The sequence below is a fragment of the Girardinichthys multiradiatus genome, chromosome 18, assembly GCF_021462225.1.
Source record: "Girardinichthys multiradiatus isolate DD_20200921_A chromosome 18, DD_fGirMul_XY1, whole genome shotgun sequence".
In the NCBI taxonomy this organism is placed as follows: Eukaryota; Metazoa; Chordata; class Actinopteri; order Cyprinodontiformes; family Goodeidae; genus Girardinichthys; species Girardinichthys multiradiatus.
In genome coordinates this window covers 13105316-13128549 of record NC_061810.1, presented here as the reverse complement: position 1 = coordinate 13128549, position 23234 = coordinate 13105316, and positions in this window count along the sequence as shown.

The following is a 23234-nucleotide window of genomic DNA, read 5'->3' as shown; positions in this document are numbered from 1 at the left end:
ACTAAGCATGCACTATTCTACAAAAAGATGTTCACTAATAATGAAAAATAAGGATATGTGTTGGAGGATAGATGGAGATCAAATTAGCAGTTTATGGACAAATGAGAATAACACAACAATTTGGATTAACTTGGAATGATGAGCAAAACCACTACACAGTTGTTGGAGTCATCCATTTTGGTCGCACAGTTGAACATGCGCAGCTCAACAGACATCGCAGCTCTGACATCACCCAGGATTGTAAAACCCGCAGAAATAACGTTTCGTTGCCATTTCAAAAGCTCGCAGGCGAACCTTTTCTCCACAAGGCCATTCCCAGAAGAGCTTGAAAGCTGGAAATCTGTCTGATACAAGAAGGTCAGAAGATTCATATGCCGATCGAAGACCACGCCGACACCCTGCGCAGGTCAAAAACCCACAGAGGTTTAATTTCCAAAGAGATGAGTTTCCTCCTTGTTAATATAGTCGACTAAACGGTTCTTCATATTTTCCCCTCCTGGACGGATGAAAAGTTTACCGTTTTTTTTTTTCTTGAGGTGATCACGGATGCTTAATCCCTCCCTCCCTCGTTTTTCTTCAGACCTAACCCATCCTCAGCCAGTGGAGAGAAGAAATCAACGTCAAACTAATTTTCGTTCTTTTTATATTAAATCGGATAGGTGCATTTATAAGTCTGGGCAGGATGAGACATCAGCACAACAGGAGGACTTCTTCCATTTAACCCAAATTACACATTTTGTCCATAAAACTGCAAGTTTGATCTTCATAGAAACTCAATGCGCATATATTTTTCTTTTATTATTATTGTTAGGTAGTCAGTTTTATTCCCTTTGTGTAGAATAGTGCTTGTTAGTTAGGTGAAGGTTTTTGGACCAGAATAATGGTATATCAGAATTATTTGGCTTCAATAAAGCTTCATATATACAATTAAGAGAAGCGTTTGTGTTTATTTCGTGCAAGAGTGATTTATCGGTCAAAACAAGGTCGAAGTTCCCCCACCTCCAGTGAAGCGGTTGAATAAACAGTGTCATTTTGTGGTTTTGGTTAATAATTTATCAATTATTAATGATTAATAGCTAATTGTAATATAAAAACTTTGAGCCCATAATCACAACACCAGAGGACATCTCTGATTTCAATTCATAAGTAAAGATTTTTGGTTAAGAAATTAATGTTTTTCAAATTATGATTTTAAATTATATTTCTTGATAAATATTAATTAATCAATCATCATAATCCTTACATAGTGAGGCCTTTATCCGTGTGTGACTCCTGGCTAAATGGCAATCAGCAGGACAAACGTATCCAATCTTGAGCGCAACCGCTCGTTGAGCATCCACAGTATTCAGACAGTAAATCAAAAGGGTTCAGCATAAAACACTTCAATCAATATTGCATGCAACAAGTTAACACTTTATGACCGGCGGGGGCACCGGCGCTCCCATTTACATATCTGTTTTTAAATGCCTGTAGAATTGTGACCAGATAAGCTAGAGCAATATTTGTTTTCCAAATGAAACCGGAGAGTTAAACTAAATAATCTACTCTCTATTCTTTCTACTTTAATTTTTCAGAAACTGTTGCAGAAATCCAGAAAAATCGCAAAACACTAACATTAAAATCCAGAGTGCACTGTGCTTCCTACATCGGATTAGGCATGATTACCTTGGAGGATGAACTATCACATGGTTTTCTTGCACGAAATGCCTCATGTACAAAAGAGTGTGGTAGGGAGAAATTCTGAAACTTGCTGTGCACAAACAAAATCAGATGTACGAAACTGTGCGTAAACATGTCACTGAACACGTAGCCTTCATACATCCCAATTTGCGGTGCATTTGACGTAGCTGCACGTGGCACTTGGACCGCTCCGTCCCCGCCCCTAAATACGCATATGCAAAGTAGTATAAATAGCGGAAATCACCAATCACATGTCCAAAGAACCATGGCAACGTTGCTGTGACAGACAAGGAATCAAACCAGTTCCTTTCGGCGAAAAAACGCCGAAAAAAGAGGGATTGTGTCTGCATATCATGAGGGATGTTTGTAATCAGTTACAGCATACCAAAACCTACTTGAATGACATCAGCGACTCAAACCTGACTGAAAAGAAAACGTTTGTCGGCTCGAACCTCTTTAGTTCTACAATGTCTGCAATAACTCCATATGGCGCTGTCTAGCTGCAACACTTAGCTCATTCATAGCTCAATGCTGATCATTATAATGACGTGAATATGCCTCCCATAATTGTATTAGGAAGAATGTCACAACACACACTATGCGAAGAAATCTTTACAACCATTCAGGATGTCACATAAAAAAAATCACCTAGAAGCCGCCATCACACATAGAGGTTTGTTTCCAACACAACTATCATTATTGGATTAATTATAAATATTTTTATAGTATAAAGGAATCATGAGTTGAAGAGTGGCACTGCATTAGTGAGAAACATTTTCACACCACAAATAAGTTGCACATTGAATTAAATAAAATCAATATCGCTTACAGCTGGTGCCCTTATAGCAATATGAGTGTATGAGTGAAATGACTGTTAAATACATGTCATGTCAGTCAGTATGGAGGACCGATCCTGACAAAATTAAAAATAAAAGCAGAAATATATATATTTTGTTTTTCCTTTTCCTTACACATGCGTTTTCATCAAGAAATGTAAATGTTTTGTTTTTACTTTTCCTTACACATGCCTTTGTTCTTTTTACATTTCCTCGTCTCTCTTTCCTTTACCGTATGCATTTCTGCTTCATTATGCAAATGAGGAGGGCTGCCTTATTCTCTCCAGCTCCTCTCCTATTGGTCAATATACAGGAAGAAGGAGGATCCATGTGCAGGCCGAGGGTGTGTCCCAATTCAGCGGCTGGATCCTTCCAAGTGCGTACTTGTGGGCTGATTACGTCACAGCGCGGCGCATAAGGTCTGTCAGATGCTGCCGACAAAAGTGTCCTTCTTTTGCCCGATTTGAAGGATGCGTTGTGAGTATCCTTCACGGTCCATCTTTTCCCATGATTCATTGCGGGTCGAAGTGGTTTGGTCAAACGGGGGCAGCCATGGCGGACCACACTGGCAAAAGCTGTGAGTAAACTGTGAAAAATTACACTTTCTGTGACACAAATGAACTTTTACAATGTTTTTAGTGCGGGAATATAACTGTGTAGACGTGAAAAATCTGCTTGATTTATCAAGACATCGCTTAATTTCAAACGTGCTCCGACGTGTTCGGAGATTTCCGCTCCCACCGTAGTGGGACCGGACTATCGGCACTGAGCTCCTGCTGCCAGTCATTACAGTGAACGTTAAACACAAGTGATTTCTAACAGTTTATGTTAGTATTATTTTAATGTATTGTGTCATTTGTTCATGGAAGTCGATTTGACATTACAGGTGATATTAAAGTTAACCTGAATAAATGGACAATTTTATGTAATCCTACCGTATCGCTGGAGAGTGTGATTGAGAATAAATAAGCTTTTAAATATTCATTTTTGATGAAGAAATGTGCTATATGTGTTTTTAAAAGTGTATTTATAATTCAGCTAGCATTATAATTCGTGATTCCAGCTACAGCTGAAGAGAAATACACTTTCAAATGCAAGAAAATCTCAGTAAAGAAGTGAAAAGTTTGAAAGAGCTTGTTTTAGGCATTTGCATAGAAATATTTTAATATGTCCTGCAAATTAAGACAAATGTAAAATAAATTTAAAAAAAAAGACTTGTTTTACACTGATATTAAGCAAGATGGGTTTTTTTGTTTTGTTTTTGTTGTTTAGGGACAAAGGAGCAGACAGGCCAGTTTATTAAGTTCAGGAGTGAGAATGACCACCTTTTTACTGGAGCTAAAAACTCAGCCACCGTGGCTTGGAGGTACAATAACAACATTCTTTGCAGTCAGTTTCTGTCCAGTTTCAAAAACTCCTATCTTTCTAACTTTCATAAATATCCATCCAGTGATTAATATACTTCTTTTGGTTTTCCCTCTTTCTTTTTGCTTGTTTAGGACAATTCTGGAGAAGATGGTCCAACAGGGGAAGGTCACCCCCTTGCAGGCCAAAGAAAAGTGGGACAATATGAAAAAGAAATATAAAGTTTGTTCAGAACTTCTCATGTCACACACAAATAAAAAATATTTCTCAAAGTCTTATTGGTTTCTCTGTTTAGTCAACTCTTCTTTTCTTCCTTCTAACTTTAGGATTGCAAGTATCCAGGGTCAGGAGAGGGAGTCAGTGAAAAGCCCACTGCTGCTATTGGCCCTGGTTTGTCCTTATGAATGAGGTGTTGGGACAGAGGTCTTCCACAACACCTCCTGTCCTAATTGCCTCCATCCCTGAGGACACTCCAGGGCCAAGCGGAGCTGTGGGCAACCAGATGGAGAAGGAAGACAGTGAGCCAGCAGGAAGGGGTCAGAAAAGAAAGAGGGACAGAGATGATGGAGTTGATCAGGGAGGACATGAGTGCACAGAGAATGGACAGACTGTTTTCCATCTTAGAAAGAATGGTACTGAAATAAGGTGCTATATAAGAAATAATATTAAGTTTTGTTCAGATTGTTTCTTAAAGTTTTAAGCTGTTCTAATAAATTTCAATATTGTTTTTGTCACCAATGTATTTTATTTCCATTTGACCTAACAATACATCAACTTCATTTAAATTTCTAAACACAGTTTATTTTGAAAATTACAAATAGCATTTTAAACAGAATGTGGAAAAAAACAACATTCAAACAGATCAAGATTACAAGACAAAAGGCATAAAATAAAACTATGTACAAGTATTTATAATGGCGACAGCAGGATCGACCTGTGTGACCGGTTCTTGGAAAAACCTCTTCAACAGAACAAAGAGGCAGATGTCTTTCTGAACAGAAAGTCTCTGGCGGTGTGGCTAAATCTCTCGCAAGGTCAGAGACTTGGATGGGATGCTGCAACTGAGACCTGTGGTTAGCCTTTCTGGATGGTGAGCGAAGCATCACACAGGTGGTCTGCAGATGTTTGTGATGCCTCTTTCCGCTGTCCACGTCATCAAGTTTAAAGGGCTGGCTGGACCAGATCACTAAGATGTAATCAGAAATATGCAGAATTAGAAGATGGTGCTCACAAAATATGACAATAAGTTATACCCCTCAAACATTAATCACATTTATAATATACCTGCCTGCAAACAGTAGTCATGTTCTGGTGGTGTGTATATATATATATATACACACTGCTGAAAAAAAATAAAGGGAACACTTAAACAACACAATATAACTGAGTAAATCAAACTTCTGTGAAATCAAACTGTCCACTTAGGAAGCAACACTGATTGACAATCAATTTCACATGCTGTTGTGCAAATGGAATAGACAACGGGAGGAAATATTTGGCGATTAGCAAGACACACTCAATAAAGGAGTGGTTCTGCAGGTGGGGACCACAGACCACTTCTCAGTACCTATGCTTTCTGGCTGATGTTTTGGTCACTTTGAATGTTGGTGGTGCTTTCACACTCGTGGTAGCATGAGACGGACTCTACAACCCACACAAGTGGCTCAGGTAGTGCAGCTCATCCAGGATGGCACATCAATGCGAGCTGTGGCAAGAAGGTTTGCTGTGTCTGTCAGCATAGTGTCCAGAGCCTGGAGGCGCTACCAGGAGACAGGCCAGTACACCCGGAGACGTGGAGGAGGCCGTAGGAGGGCAACAACCCAGCAGCAGGACCGCTACCTCCGCCTTTGTGCAAGGAGGAACAGGAGGAGCACTGCCAGAGCCCTGCAAAATGACCTCTGGCAGGCCACAAATGTGCATGTGTCTGCACAAACGGTTAGAAACTGACTCCATGAGGACGGTATGAGGGCCCAACGTCCACAAATAGGGGTTGTGCTCAAAGCCCAACACCGTGCAGGACGCTTGGCATTTGCCAGAGAACACCAGTATTGGCAAATTCGCCACTGGCGCCTTGAGCTCTTCACAGATGAAAGCAGGTTCACACTGAGCGCAGGTGACAGACGTAACAGAGCCTGGAGACACCGTGGAGAGCGATCTGCTGCCTGCAACATCCTTCAGCATGACCAGTTTGGCAGTGGGTCAGTAATGGTGTGGGGTGGCATTTCTTTGGAGGGCTGCATGGCCCTCCATGTGCTCGCCAGAGGTAGCCTGACTGCCATTAGGTACCGAGATGAGATCCTCAGACCCCTTGTGAGACCATATGCTGGTGCGGTTGGTCCTGGGTTCCTCCTAATGCAGGACAATGCTAGACCTCATGTGGCTGGAGTGTGTCAGCAGTTTCTGCAAGATGAAGACATTGAAGCTATGGACTGGCCCGCCCATTCCCCAGACCTGAATCTGATTGAGCACATCTGGGACATCATGTCTCGCTCTATCCACCAACGTCACGTTGCACCACAGACTGTCCAGGAGTTGGCAGATGCTTTAGTCCAGGTCTGGGAGGAGATCCCTCAGGAGACCATCCGCCGTCTCATCAGGAGCATGCCCAGGTGTTGTAGGGAGGTCATACAGGCACGTGGAGGCCACACACAATACTGAGCCTCATTTTGACTTGTTTTAAGGACATTACATCAAAGTTAGATCAGCCTGTAGTGTGTTTTTCCAATTTAATTTTGTCTGTGACTCCAAATCCAGGCCTCCGTTGTTTAATAAATTTGATTTCCATTGATGATTTTTGTCTGATTTTGTTGTCAGCACATTCAACTTTGTACAGAACAAAGTATTCTATGGAAGCAAATTGTTACCATATTTCAAATGAAAAAGCATTTTCAGAAATGCTTTTTCATTTTAAGAATGTGGCTACATTGTTTGACTCATAAATGAAATTAGTTATCAATAATCCTATTTGCATTTTAATTTTCTTCTTCAAGACTGCTCATTCTTTCACTTAATTAAAATGAAAAAGACATTTGAGATTTATTTTTCAAAATGTTCTCCAGCAAATAGATATCAAAATTCAATTTGAAATGTAAAATTTGAAAATGAAAAAGCATTTCCAGAAATGCTTTTTCATTTTAAGAATGTGGTTGCATTATTTGACCCATAAATAAAATTAGTAATCAATCATCCTATTTGCATTTGCATTTTCTTCTTCACGACTGCACATTTTATGCCATAACCAAAAAGAAAACAAAGCAGAAATTGCTTTTTCGTTTTCGTGGTCTGCCCGCAAAGTACTGCCCAGAACTTGAAAATGAAAAAGCATTCCGAGCGGCGGGCACAGCAGAGTGACGTCAGCAGCCGCTATTCCTCAGCTCCCTGCTGACCGAGCTACCCATCTTGTTCGGTAGGGGGCGCTGTGCACGTCTGCATTGCATTACATTGCAAACATGCTGAGAAATTGATTGAATTGCAGCAGGGCCGAGCTCAATTTGTGGCAGTGGCAGGCAGAACTGGCAGTTCCGCCACAGCCTGCCACCGAAGCTGCCACCGGAACTGCCACAGCCTGCCGTAGGGTGGCACGAGATTCCGCGAGGATGCCAGAAGGTGCCAGACCGGCCGTAAAAGCTTGCCAATGCGGTTGCTGCTGTTTTTGTGGAAGCTGATGCTTGTTATAGCCTGTTACCTTTACATAATGATTTCATTATTGATTATTATTTAATAAACAGCTTTAGACCCATAACATAAGGTGATTGTATTTACTTGACATGGAAAATAAATAGCACTATGTGTATGTGTGACGTGTTGAAAGGATGACAAAGATTTATTGCACAAACAGCCGGTTTATTATAGAGCACGAGCGGCTATTCTGAATTGTCACTCACAGAAAAATATAAATAAATGCTTAAAAACACGCTGGATGTCCCAGGTCATGAGGCTGCCACAAGGATTCCACAGTCTGCCACCGGAACTACCAGTTCTGCCTTCCACTGCCACAAATTAAGCTCGGCCCTGCTGCAATTCAATCAATTTCTCGGCACGTTTGCAATGTTATGCAATGCAGATGTCCACAGCGCCCCGTACCGAACAAGATGAGTAGCTCAGTCAGCAGGGAGCTGAGGAAGAGCAGCTGCTGACGTCACTCTGCTGCGTCCGCCGCTCGGAATGCTTTTTCATTTTCGAGTTCTGGGCAGTACTTTGCGGGCAGACCATGAAAACGAAAAAGCAATATCTGCTTTGTTTTCTTTTTGATTATGGCATAAAATGTGCAGTCGTGAAGAAGAAAATGCAAATGCAAATAGGATGATTGATTACTAATTTTATTTATGGGTCAAATAAATAATTCATTCTTAAAATGAAAAAAGCATTTCTTGAAATGCTTTTTCATTTTCAAATTTTACATTTCAAATTGAATTTTGATATCTATTTGCTGGAGTACATTTTGAAAAATAAATCTCAAATGTCTTTTTCTTTTTCATTTTAATTAAGTGAAAGAATGAGCAGTCATGAAGAAGAAAATTAAAATGCAAATAGGATTATTGATAACTAATTTCATTTATGAGTCAAACAATGCAGCCACATTCTTAAAATGAAAAAGCATTTCTGAAAATGCTTTTTCATTTGAAATATGGTAACGATTTGCTTCCAAAGTATTCAATGAGAATATTTCATTCATTCAGATCCAGGATGTGTTATTTGAGTGTTCCCTTTATTTTTTTGAGCAGTGTATAAATATATACACATATATATATATATATATATATATATATATATATATAGAGAGAGAGAGAGAGAGAGAGAGAGAGAGAGAGAGATAGGAAAATAAGTATTTGAACACCCTGCAACTTTGCAAGTTCTCCTACTTAGAAATCATGGAGGGCTCTGAAACTTTCATCTTAGGTGCACGTCCAATGTAAGACACATAATCTAAAAAAAAAACAATGATTTTTAAAATTATGTATTTGTGTGTTACTGCTGCAAATAAGTATTTGAACACCTGCCAATCAGCAAAAATTCTGGCCCTCAAAGACCTGTTAGTCTGCCTCTAAAAAGTCCACCTCCACTCCACTTATTCTAAATTAGAAGCACCTGTTTGAGGTCGTTAGCTGCATAAAGACACCTGTCCACCCCACACAATCAGTAAGACTCTAAGTACTAAAATGGCTAAGATCAAAAACCTGTCCAAAGACAGCAGAGACAAAATTGTAGACCTGCACAAGGCTGGAAAAGGCTACGGAGCAATTACCAAGCAGCTTGGAGAAAAAAGATCAACTGTTGAAGTAATTATTAGAAAATGGAAGAAGCTGAACATGACAGTCAATCTCCCTCGGATTGGGGCTCCATGCAAGATCTCACTTCGTGGCGTAGTGATCCTAAGAAAGGTGAGGAATCCGCCCAGAACTATATGGGAGGAGCAGGTCAACGATCTGAAGAGAGCTGGCACCACTGTTTCCAAGGTTACTGTGGGTAATACACTAAGACGTCATAGTTTAAAGTCATGCATGGCATGGAAGGTTCCCCTGCTTAAATCAGCACACGTCCAGACCCGTCTTAAGTTTGCTGATAACCATTTGGATGATCCAGAGGAGTCATGGGAGAAAGTTCTGTGGTCAGATGAGACCAAAATAGAACTTCAAACACTCGCGTGTTTGGAGGACGAAGAATGATGAGTACCATTCCCAAAAACACCATCCCTACTGTGAAGCTTGGGAGTGGAAGCATTATGCTTTGGGAGTGTTTTTCTGCACATGGGACAGGGTGACTGCACTGTATTAAATAAGTAGCATATCAAGGTTCTGGAGTGGCCTAGCCAGTCTCCAGACCTAAACCCTTTAGAAAATCTTTGGAGGGAGCTCAAACTCAGTTTCTCTCAGCGACAGCCCAGAAACCTGGTTGATCTGGAGAAGATCTGTGTGGAGGAATGGGCCAAAATCCCTGCTGCAGTTTGTGCAAACCTGGTGAAAAACTACAGGGAACGTTTGACCTCTGTAATTGCAAACAAAGGCTACTGTGCCAAATATTAACATTGATTTTCAGAGGTGTTCAAATAGTTATTAGCAGCAGTAACACACAAATAAATTATTATTAATAATAATTATTGTGATTTCCGGATTTTTTTATTTATATTATTTCTCTCACAGTGGACGTGCATCTAAGATGAAAATTTCTAAGTGGGAGAACTTGCAAAGTTGCAGGGTGTTCAAAAATTTATTTTCCTCACTGTATATATATATATATGTATATATATATACACACACCACCAGAACATGACTACTGTATGCAGGCAGGTATAATACAGGTCCTCCTCAAAATATTAGCATATTGTGATAAAGTTAATTATTTTCCATAATGTCATGATGAAAATTTAACATTCATATATTTTAGATTCATTGCACACTAACTGAAATATTTCAGATCTTTTATTGTCTTAATACAGATGATTTTGGCATACAGCTCATGAAAACCCAAAATTCCTATCTCACAAAATTAGCATATCATTAAAAGGGCAACGTTAAAAACAAAACATTTACATTTCTTGATGAAAACGCATGTGTAAGGAAAAGGAAAAACAAAACATTTACATTTCTTGATGAAAAACGCATGTGTAAGGAAAAGGGAAAACAAAACATTTACATTTATTGATGAAAACGCATGTGTAAGGAAAAGGAAAAACAAAATATATATATTTCTGCTTTTATTTTTAATCTTGTCAGGATCGGTCCTTCATAAGTCAGCTCCTTCTGAAAAACAACGCACTATGCTGCAGTTGAAAGGACTGCAGTGTAGTGAGAACTTGAACTGGCACCGGCGTTGTACGGTTCCTCCTGGTTTCCCTCTGTAACACTTGAGACCGGCTCCATGCAGAGCTCCAAAGTAATTGCCCTGGGCAATCTAAACTGGCTGATAAGCCATGCATCATCATTTGCCAGCAGATCAGTATGATGTCTGAATAAAACGCTCTGTCCAACTTCTTCCATCGGGGATGTCCTCCAGCTGAGCCAAAACTGCCATCATTCTACAATAACCCACAACTTTAGCAGCTAATTATGAACATGTGTGATTGTCTCAAACTTGTCAAACTTAGAAATCATCAAACCTGACTTGTTAGGAATTAATCTGCTGATCCTACACCGTTTTCTTCTCAGTGAGAATGAAAGTGTCCCTTAGATGATATATTTTATGCTCCTCAGCGCTCAGACTGATGAGCATTTCCATCTACAGGTGACAGAAACATAGAAAGTTACAGTTTCCATCGGACTGAGGTTCTTCCCACCATTTTCTGAGGTGTGTTATGTTATTGTATGAGGCTAATTGTGATTCAGGTTCATTGCTCTGGTTTAAACCATAAAAGCTCAAAGTCATAAAAAAACATCAGGTTTTATGCTCCATGAATTAAATAAAACTGAAAGGAGTCATATTTCAGTGTATTTAGGTGAGTTTTAGTTTTCTGTCTTTTATTATTGTCGGTTGAAAAAGTTTGTGTGGCTTCCGCACATTTTCACAGCAGGTCAAAAATATGTGTGGATTTACACACACTTTCACACAACATTCATTTTAGTACATGCCGAGTTGGTTGTAAGTACTCTTCGTACATGAGGCCCCTGGTCTGGATTCGACCAACAGTGGAGATGAAGCTGATTTTATTGACAGGATGGATCTTTCACATGACATGTACTGAAGGTCTATGTTTATGAAATATTACTTGTTTCTGAGAAAACTGAGGAAAATATACAATTAAAAGAATTTCACCGTGGCATTTTGATTTTCTGTGGTTTGAAAAGGTTTTGTGGAAAATTTTACATTACAATTTTTGAGGGATACAGCTTCGATATTTCTGTCTTTGGGAAAATATGTGTAAAAAAAAAAAACAATTTTATTTTTTCTGTTGGTTAATTGCACTTTTTAGCAATTTACTATATAATATGGAGTTATGATATGGAAATTATAAAAATCTGGGATGTAAGGGTTGTATTGATGGGAGTAACGATGATCCTAACCCTGCCCAGACCTCTAAATTCACCTATCCGATTTAATATAAAAAGAACAAAATTACTTTGACGTTGATTTTTTATCTCTTGACCGTCCTGAGGATGGGTCATGGGTCTGAAGAAAAAAAAACGGAGGAACCATTGCATTCAACCAAAAAACAAAGAGGAAATTCGTCTTCTTGGAAACAAAACCTCTGTGGATTTCATCTGCGCCTGGACTGCATCTAACGGTCTTCGATTGGATATAAATATTCTGATCTTGTTGTATCAGACAGATTTCCAGCTTTCAAGCTCTTCCGGGAATAGCGAGTGGGGAGGAAAAGTAAACCCGCCTGTGAGCTTCTATTTCTCCAGAGATAACTCATCAACATAGTCTTGTAAGACACGACTGGAATGGCAGTTCAAGTTTTTTTCTCAGCTTTTTATAAGCTCTGATGACGTCAGAGCTTCGATGCATGTTGGGTTGTGACGTCAGTTGCTGCAACGAATGCTAAGCTGCTGACCAAATTGGCGGGTGTGACCCACCCAACAGGAAGCTCTGTAGGCTGGCCTTATACACATATTCCCCATTTCTATTCTACATGAAATGTCATGTTTAATTTGGCTTTTATTTTGAAAGAGTTACTTTTCATTACCACCAACATTTTCTGCATTTTATAAATGTAGCAGTGTGGGATGTAGTGGAATTTTCTTATCAAAATGGGAGAAAAAATTACTCATTAAAAGAGAAAAACTGGGCTTTATCTTTATAAGTTTTATTCAAAGGCATTCAGCATTTGAAGACCCTGTCACTGAGGTTAGTCAGTGAAGCAGAGCCCCGATCAACATTTACACACAGTAATTAAAGAGTATGTTGGTGTTACCTCAACTTCAAAGAGTCTGTGTTTTATGGCCCTAGACACTCCTCAGGTCAGGGGTAACAAAGTTATCTACGAGCAGACCATCTACTCTTCCTGAGACATCACCCTAAAGCATGGGTTTTAACCATTAAACATCTGATACTGGCTTTTACAGCTTCCTCCTCTAACACAGATGTTCAGAGGAGAGAGGTAACCTAAAGGTCATACACTTTGGAACACTTAATAAAAGAATTTCCATCACAACTCCTTTCTTCTGATTACAAGATAATCACAACTAAAGGAAAATTCTTCAAAACCATCACCCCTCTCAGCTAACAGATAATCCAAAGCCATTCTATTTTGCAAACTCATCGTTCTAAGAGCTTGCTGCTCCTTGCTCAGAACAGTGAAACCTTCCTCTGTGAAAGAAGTAAGATATTCTAACTCAACTGACAACTCATTAATCTTTAGCAGCGCCATAACTAGGAACAAGTGTACCCAAAATCCCTTTCCAATATGGAATCCTAGCTCTCTTTTGCCGTTTGAGCATTGTCTTCCTCTCTAATAATGGGCTGATTGAATCATAAGTTGTGACTGTAGGTAGTAAATGAGCTAGATAACATACTCCAGACCAATTAGCAGGCAAATACAGATATTATCTATTTCCACACATCCAAACCATGTTCTAAGGACATGACTACCCATCTCTACTAGGAAAAGTAACAAGAACCCTGGTTAATTTACCTGCTTGGCCATACAACTTACTTCCATTTGGTAAGGCTGTAAGATTAAGAGTTAACACAAAGGGATCTGGGACCAAAGATCCTGAAATGGTACAAGCAGCAGTTCTGATAGGACATGCCTCAAATTTATGTCTTAATTAAAGCACATGAAACAGATATAATAGTTTTGCAACCTTCTGTCTTTCCAAGGTGTGTTTTCCTCCTGTGCGATACAAATATATGTACCTATATCTGGATATCTTATTGATTCCTATTACCCCAAAATCTATAAAGAATTCTTGTAGTAGCACATATTAAATTAGGCTCACTAGAAAATCTACTAATATTTCTGCTTTCCCTTACAATATAATTCCTCACCCAAAGAAAAATAACCTCCACCAGCTGGTTATGTTTCCTATCTGGAAAAAAAGTAGCTGGAATAGAAGCAGTTTCAATAGGAACAGGTACTAAAAATGGTTGATCATTAATAGCACGTGGAATCAAACAACAAACATAGTAACTGTCATTTCTTATCTTCTTCACAGTTTGATGCATCAGTTGCCACCAGACATTATCAGCATGATCGTGGTAGTCAGAAAAGTGATGAATCTCTCTTTGAATCAGCTGATGAGTATTATTGGCGTAATTACTCAGATTAGCCACAATTTATCTTTGCTGTACCTTTCCCCAAATGAACACAAGAGTAATAAAAATACTTGCAATACCAATCATTAGCATCAGAACAGACCATCTTCCATATAGATGCATCGTGACCTTGAAGTTGTTATGATTCTGGCACGTCTGCTCTACCCTGTCTCCCTGGCAGATTAGATGCACCTGGTGGCTTCTGCAGTGTAGTGCAATCTGTGGAATGCCAAGCACCTGTGTCTTCCCTGATATATACTGACTCTGACAAGCAGACCGTGCCAGACTTTTGAAAGCCACCGTGTGCGTAGATATCCAGCGTTCCTTCCTGTCTGATCATTGTTCTTGACCTTGCCTTGCCTTTTGGATTTATGCCTCTGCCTGCTCCCTGTCGGACTATTTGGATTTTGGTTGTCGACCTTGTTTCCTGCATCTGGTTTATGCCTCTGCTTGCCCCTTGCCTGACGCCTCTTGTTCCGATCGTTGACCCTGTTTCCGTCCTTGGATTATTGAGCCAGCATGGCCCTCGGATTATTCAGCCTGGAGTCACTTCTTACTTGTGCTGTGGAGATCACCGCCTGCCGCCCACTGAGGTTTCCCCTCTGGGTTTCAAGTTCCACTCAAGACAAAAGCAGGTTAGGGACTTTTCTGATCCCTGCAAAATCTGGAGAGATTACAAGTCACTAATCCCTTTTTCTGCCTCAGTGATTCCTGGAAGCTGTGGGGAGTGTTACCTGTGTGACGTTTTCCTGTGGCTGAATAAACCTTTTAAACTTTCAGTACTGTGTCTGGCTGAATCTTGGGTCTGCCTTTTTCTGATTCATAGCAGAAAAATCTGGCCAAAAATGGACCCATCGCCAGCACAACAGTGGCATACCCACGTTGATGAGACCCTTTCCTGGTTGGGTTCCGGCAAGGAGGAAATAATTTCCACATTACGTTCTCGCAATCTTGTCTCCGAGCCGCCACCGTCACAAAGAAACCACGCCCAAGTAACACGGACAACAGCAGAGGTAAGGGAGCCACGCCTCTCTCCGCCTGAGATGTTCAGGGGAGACTCAGACCAATGTTGAGCTTTTCTAACTCAGTGTGAAATTCACTTTGAGCTTCAGCCGTCATCCTTTCCCACTGAACGTTCCAAGGTGGTGTTTGTTATATCTCTGCTGGCAGGAAAGGCAAAACAGTGGGGAACTGCTGAATGGCATAACAAGTCTGCATCTTGTGATCTTTATGAAACTTTTTCCAAGGAACTCATTCGAGTTTTTCACCCGGTCATTCCAAGTTGTGAGGCCGCAAGAGGATTATTGTCCCTCAAACAGGGTAATCAACCTGTCTCAACCTATATAATTGACTTTCATTTGTTGGCTGCAGAGAGCCGTTGGAATGAGGCAGCACAAATGGATGCAAGGATTAAACGAAGACATCAAGGATGAGCTAGCGACCCGTGACTATCCTTCTTCCCTGAAACAACTTGAGGATTTGGCTGCTCGCATTGATATTTGGCTGGCAGAGAGAAGGAAGGAGAAGCGCCATGAGAAGGGTCGCTCATCATTAACTCAGGTTTCTGCACACCGGTATGAGAGAAGGAGTCAGTCACCTCTCACTGAGGAAAATGATAATTGTGAGCCCATGCAATTGGGCAGAACCAAGATTACCCCTGAGGAGAAAGATCGTCGGAGAAGATTCAAGCTCTGTTTTTATTGTGGAGAGAAGGGACATTTAGCATTCATGATCATTAATTCACCTGAACTTCCTGTAGTCCTAGGGGCCTCCTGGTTGCAGAAACACAACCCTCACATCGACTGGAAGAAAAAAGAAGTTCTGGGTTGGTCTGAGTCATGTTCCACTGACTGTCTTTTGTCTGCTGCTACGGAGGTCAGTGTGGAGAATGAGGTTGAGGAGACCTATCCGGATTTATCCAAGGTACCGCAAGAATACCACGATTTAAAGGAGGTTTTTAAGAAAATCAAGGCCACAGCTCTGCCACCCCATAGACCTTATGATTGTGCTATTGATTTGCTTCCTGGCACATCACCCCCTAAAGGCAGAATCTATTAATTGTCTGGTCCAGAGCACAGGGCCATGAAGAGTTATGTTGATGAGGCATTAAAGGCAGGGCACATTCAACCCTCTTCCTCTCCTGCAGGTGCTGGTTTCTTTTTTGTTGGGAAGAAGGATGGTTCATTGAGACCATGCATTGATTATAGAGGCCTTAATGAGATAACAGTTAAAAATAGATATCCCTTACCCCTCATGAACACAGCTTTTGATCAGATCCAGGGAGCCAAGATATTTTCTAAGCTGGATCTAAGGAATGCATATCTGGTCCGAATCAGAGAAGGAGATGAGTGGAAAACGGCTTTCAACACGCTTACGGGCCATTATGAATACAAGGTCATGCAATTTGGACTTACTAACGCTCCTGCAGTTTTTCAGTCATTGGTTAATGACGTTCTAAGAGACATGGTGGGTCAATTCGTATTTGTTTATCTTGATGACATACTGATTTATTCTCAAGATCTGGAAACCCACAGAAAACATGTCAGAGCTGTTCTCCTGCATCTTCTCCAAAACCAGTTGTTTGTCAAGGCAGACAAATGTGAGTTCCACATAACTACCACTTCCTTTTTGGGCTTCATCATTTCCCCAGATCAAGTGCTTGTTGACCCCTTCAAAGTTTAGGTTCAAGATTGGACATGTGTATATTAATGAGGACATATACATTTAACTGATCAAACAAAGAATTTTTTTGAAAAAAATTGATTCTTTGCCACAATTTAATGAAGTGGTTTATTAGTTCCTGATTAAGTTATTTGTTTTCTATTCTTTGACTTATTGAACCATACATTCCACTGTAACATAGCTGTAATAACCTATTTACCAAACTGAATATGCAGACCTAAGAAGCTTTACTGTATGGTGATGAGTAGATTTAAGTATCTCTCACAATCTATTGCTGTACCCGAAGAACATTGATGGAAGATTAACAAAAGAAAATCTGGTGTATGAACTGTAAAATAGATGCTTTGTACAAAATGTTTCCTAATAAAAACATGAAATAAAGTGATTCATTTACTGAGCTCAGTTTAGCTCGCCAAGGTCCAACAACTTCCTCTCTGTGCTAGTCTAATTACAAAAACCTTATCAGACCTAAATATTATCCTTATCTTTTTCCTATCATGCTTTTGGATACAGATCAGCAGACATGATGAGATTAGATTTTCTTCTTTCCTTGCTTGTCTTTTTTTTTCCAAGTCAGCTCATCTGTCCCTACTTCATGTCTGCAGAATGAACACTGCTCATACAATCTAAGGCCATACTGCAGTGAGCTGATACACATATCTTAAATATTACACAGTGTTCCTGTGTGTAATATTACCATTAAAAACTTTTTATATAGGATAGCGTCATATTGCTTTAACGGATTGGACCCACATGCAGAAAGCAATTCAGGAGACAGAGTTTTACGGTAAAGTGTTTATTTACAGTGCAGTGACGTGGGCAGGGAAACTGGAACCGGGAAAACTGTAAAAATAAACAGGCTGGTAAGCAGGGAATACTCAGGGTCAAAACTAAAGAATAATAATTCAGCCTTACTGGGTTGAAGGAATGATCCGCTAGAGGGCGAGGAGCGGAGAGACCAAATAGTTGTTTACGCCTGAGACAGATGAAGGTGGATAATGGAGTGCCAGGATGATAAGATGATCAAGGGTTTTTCAGATGTAGGTGCAGTGGAAGGAGGAGGGTGGACAGGGTTCTTGAATGGTATCCAAGGAGCAAAGAATTCAGGAGGCTGCCAACCAGTGAGGTCCAAGAGGTTTGAGTCTTTGTTCATGGAGCTAGATAGCTTCTTTCCAGAAGTGGTAAATCCAGGCAGAGTTCCATACGAAAAGACAAGATCAGGTTCTGGTAATCCTGCAAGGTAACAAATATAAATTACTAAGAGTCAAGGCAAGGAACAAGACAAGGTAATGTGGCTTGAGCTGAACCACTAAGGGACAACACTCTGGCAGTGAGTTCTTCTTCTTCTTCTTCTTCTTCTTGTATTATTTTTTGGCAGTTGGCAAATAACGTTATGATGTGCATTACCGCCACCGACTGGTATGGAGTGTGGTTCTTCATGGTTTTAAATCTTATTTACTGTTACAACAATCAAATTCTATTCATTAATTTAGTGCTCTTGAAAAATCTAATTATAATTTGAATATGTTTGCTACCGAAACTTCTTTGCAAAGTATCTCTCAAAATAAAATGTTCTTTAATACCTACAAATTCTCTCCTTAAAATTGTTCTTTCTTGTTCATATTTCTGACACTTCAATATTACATGTTCTATTGTTTCCTCCTCTCCACAATAATCACATTTTCCTGTATTATGTTTCTTCATCTTGAACAATGTAGAATTAAGTCCTGTATGTCCTATTCTTAATCTTGTAATTAATCTTTCCTCTTTTCTACTCCTTCTTCCAGTTCTTACTTCTCCTACTATCTTGTTGATTCTGTAAAACCATCTTCCTTTCTTTTCTTCATCCCACCTTTTTTGCCACTCTTTCCTGATTCTCTGTTTAATTATATTTCTTGCCTCTGACCTACTAATATTTATTATAAAGCTAATGTTGTTTTGTGTTGCCTTCTTTGCTATCCTGTCCACCTTCTCATTCCCCACAACTCCTACGTGTGCTGGTACCCATAAAAACACTAATATTAATCCCATTCTTTGTATTCTAAATAAAGTATGTTTTATTTCCAACAAAATGTCTGGTCTACCCTCTGAATGATTATGTTTTAAACTTAATAATGCTGAACTTGAGTCTGAACAAATGATTGTTTTTAATGGTTTTATATCCTCCACCCACTGCACTGCTAACAATATTGCTAATAATTCTCCTGAATATACTGATAATCCATCTGTAATTCTCCTTCCTACTTTTATTTTAAATTCTGGTATTACAAATGCTACTCCTATTTTTTCATCTGTTTTTGATGCGTCTGTGTAAATCTGGACATAATGATAGTAATTGTTTATATATTATTGTATTATACTTGAATCTAATCTACATTTTGGATCCTTTTTCTTTTCCATCAATGCCATATCCACCACTGCTTCTGGTAACAGCCACGGTGGCACTACTGGCAAAGGCAACATTGAACTTATTTCTTTTTCATATATTTGAAATTCTTCTGCTATGTTATTGATAATCCAACCAAAACTCTTAACTTGTTTTTTTTCTTTTTCTAGCAGTGAGTTGTTGGCAGCCTCCTCCTAATATACTCCTCAGCAGATAATCAAGGGAATGATGAACACCTGTCACCTCTCATCCAGGTTCCACGCCATCTAGGGGCTAAGCACAGTAAAAGCACCAAACAAACAGACAAAGCACAGATCCTGACAGATAGGTTGGTCTACATATCATTTCAATTGACTTCTTTACATTAGTGACTTGATAGAGTTAATATGAAGTTACAGAATTTGTAGAAAAAGTGTTTGTGGTGACTTAAAACATTTTGTTTTCTTAATCAGATGTCAATTTGTTTCTGTTCCAGGTAAGTGGAGTCTCTCAGCCCGACCAAAACAGGGAGTTAGGAAAAAAGGAGTGAATGTGAATCTTTGACACTGTCCATGTGCCAGGGGTTTATTTTTCATTTTCTACATTTAGTCTGAGATATTACAACTGAAACTAAATATAATAAATTGTCAAAGTGGTGATGAAAAAGAAACATATATTTCTTACAAAGTATTTAAATTAGTAATCAATGATTCATCAGTTGTTTTAGATAACAATCCACACTAATACTTGTGTTCCTTAAATCTGACCTGGAGCTTTAACTGGAGGCTGAATTGTAATTGACATAAATTCTGTGACACTTTTTAAGAGATGTGCTGTAAATGTTGGACTAACACTGCAAGTATTATCACACATGGCTATTCGTTGTACTGCTTTATTAGGGCCAATAGTATTAAGCTGGCTGTTAACCTCAAAACTATAATAGCCCAAAGCTTGAGTCCTTTTCTATTTTAATTTCAGCCTTATTCATCCCACTCCACAACACCTCAAAACAGTGTCAGTTTTGTTAGCCTATTGAACATTATTCCTTTATCAAAGCTGATTGGAGCCTGGTCTGAAACTCTGCAGCGTGTGACTGATTTCCCAGTCAATGTGTGTTATGTGTGGGTGATTTAGTGATGCTGATGAGCCCATTCTCATCCAGCAATCCAATTCTGGCTTGTAATTTAGCGCTGTAGTTGAGGCTGAACGGGGCTACATCTATTTGTCAAAACAAGGTAACAAGGCTTATGAGGAGTTTGTCTCCTGGCTCATGGCAAAAATGATCACAATGGGTAGTTGTTTTCCTATCTGTATATAATAAGCTCTCTCAAACTCCCCTTAAACGTCTACATACAAATCTTTGAAAGACAGTGCTTCAGCATCAACACTCGATCTGCTGGTTGGTTTTGCTTTGAGAGATTTGGAGGAATCTGTCTGGATTTTTCAATTCAGTGATTTTTCACTTTCAAACAAACGGTGAGGGAAAATAAGCATGTGAATGAATAGCTTTTAAAGTATGTCACCATGATTGAAATGTTTAGTGCTTGGGCGGTAAAATTATGAAAATGAAGTGTGACTGATGACCATTAACGTTTTGAAGCTCAGTTTATGCTCTTCTAGAATAATGAATCTTTTTCTTCGCTACTGTTTTCACACTAAAAGTTCACATAAACATACATATGTACATCATATTTGGGCAATGTGAGCTGTATGGGTATTGTCTGACAAATTGAGTTCATATTCTTTACCCCTGTGCATCACTAGATTAAAAATCTATTTTTAATCCTGTCAATTGGATGACAGCTAATATTCTAACAGACTCCACAGATCTTGATATGCATATGAATGATCAGATTTAATTATGAAATCTGACTTTCAAATGACATTTAATATGTTTTGATGAAATAGAAACATTCCCAAACCCTCACAGATATAAATTAATCTGCAGTGATGGAAGCACAGAAATGAGTTAGCCAAAATGTTTCAATGTCAGGTGTTGTTTTTTTTTCAGTTTATATATTGTTTATGACTTTCTTTATTAATGTCACTGACAGGTATTTATCTGAAAAATCATTACAGACAGTTAACATCAGCTTCAAATCTTAATGCCCATCTAAACATCTGACAGTTCAACTATTGACAGAAGCATGTCAGTTAATATGCCCATCAGTGAACCATATTAAAGAAAAAAGCAAACAAGGCAAACATCAGTGATAGGACCTGAAGTTAAGTATTTTTCCATCAAGACTGTAGTCAGATATAATTTTCTCAAGTGTTTCACTGATTTCTGAGTTTACCGTTTTAAATAGATAAATGTTTTATCTATTTAAAACATTTATTAATTCCAAATCAACATAGCTGTTTTATGCTCAGTGTTTTTGTTGTGTTACCTATCTGGATGTAATGCCTAACCAGCATGATTCCTATTATAGAGATACAAATGAAATCATCATCTTTCTTTAAATGATAATGAGACAGGTTTTGACCACTGATTAGAAAATTGACTTAGGGTCCACCAAAGGTTCACGATAAATGAAAAACTGATATTTCTTTCCGTATTATACTCCCTACTTCTGGGTATATCACTTAGACACTTTTATTCAATGTACAATATGCTGTTCCAAGCCACTAATGACACTTTAATCTCTCAAACTCAGGCTAAACATACTGACTTTTTCAACAAGCACCAAATAATTGTATTCGACATGGTACTGTCACAGTTTTGTTCTGTTTATTATCTGTCTTTTTGATAAAAAATTGGTCAGCCTTTATCAATTTTTTTTTTACAAAGAAAATCAGTAATAAACTACTTCTTAAATTGGGTAAAGATAGGGAAATGTTTTTTTTTTTTATTTCTTCAGCAGCAGAAAAGAAAGAGGAAAAAGAAAAAGAAAGGAGGAGAAGCTTGGACCATTTTGTCAGTTGTTGACTGTTGACTGAGTTTTGTTCACAATCAAATAGTGAATTTTAAACCATTCACCCAAACAAAACAGCCAGGACTATAGAGCAAAGATATGATGTCTCTGAAATGCTTATACTCTTATATTAATTATATATTATCATTAATTTGTATTTCTCTCTGTAAAGCACTTAAAAGACTGCTGAAAATGTGCTACACGAACTTGTCACACCAACAAACAAATTAGAGAATACGGTTACCTAATGAATAACCTCTCTTCTGCTTTTGTAAAACACCCTTTTTTACCATCTGTCAGCTATGCCACTGCTTGTCTAATTTACTGCTGAACACAAAACACAGTGTTTAACTTTTAAGGATTTAGTAACAAAGAGACATAATGAATAATTATCTTATGATGAAATTAAATGTCTTCTTGATTTTTAATGAGAAAATGTCTGTCTGCCCTATTGCTTTGTGTTTTTCTTCTACCTCACCCACACATCCTGTTCTTATTGAGCTTGAGTAGACCTCCCCCTCTGTCTTGAATTTAACTACTTAGATATTTGTTTGCAGTCTGTTATGATTCTGGCACGTCTGCTCTACCCTGTCTCCCTGGCTGCAATCAGCAGATTAGATGCACCTGGTGGCTGCTGCAGTGTAGTGCAATCTGTGGAATGCCAAGCACCTGTGTCTTCCCTGATATATACTGACTCTGACAAGCAGACGGTGCCAGATTTTTGAAAGCCATTGTTTGAGTAGATATCCAGCGTTCCTTCCTGTCTAATCATTGTTCTTGACCTTGCCTTGCCTTTTGGATTTATGCCTCTGCCTGCTCCCTGTTGGACTATTTGGATTTTGGTTGTCGACCTTGTTTCCTGCATTTGGTTTATGCCTCTGCCTGCCCCTTGCCTGACGCCTCTTGTTCCGATCGTTGACCCTGTTTCTGTCCTTGGATTATTGAGCCAGCCTAGCCCTCGGATTATTCAGCCTGGAGTCACTTCTTACCTGTGCTGTGGAAATCGCCGCGCGCCGCCCACTGAGGTTTCCCCTCTGGGTTTCAAGTTCCACGCAAGACAAAAGCAGGTTAGTGGCTTTTCTGATCCCTGCAAAACCTGGAGAGACTACAAGTCACTGATCCCTCTTTCTGCCTCAGTGATTCCTGGAAGCTGTGAGGAGTGTTACCTATGTGATGTTTTCCTGTGGCTGAATAAAC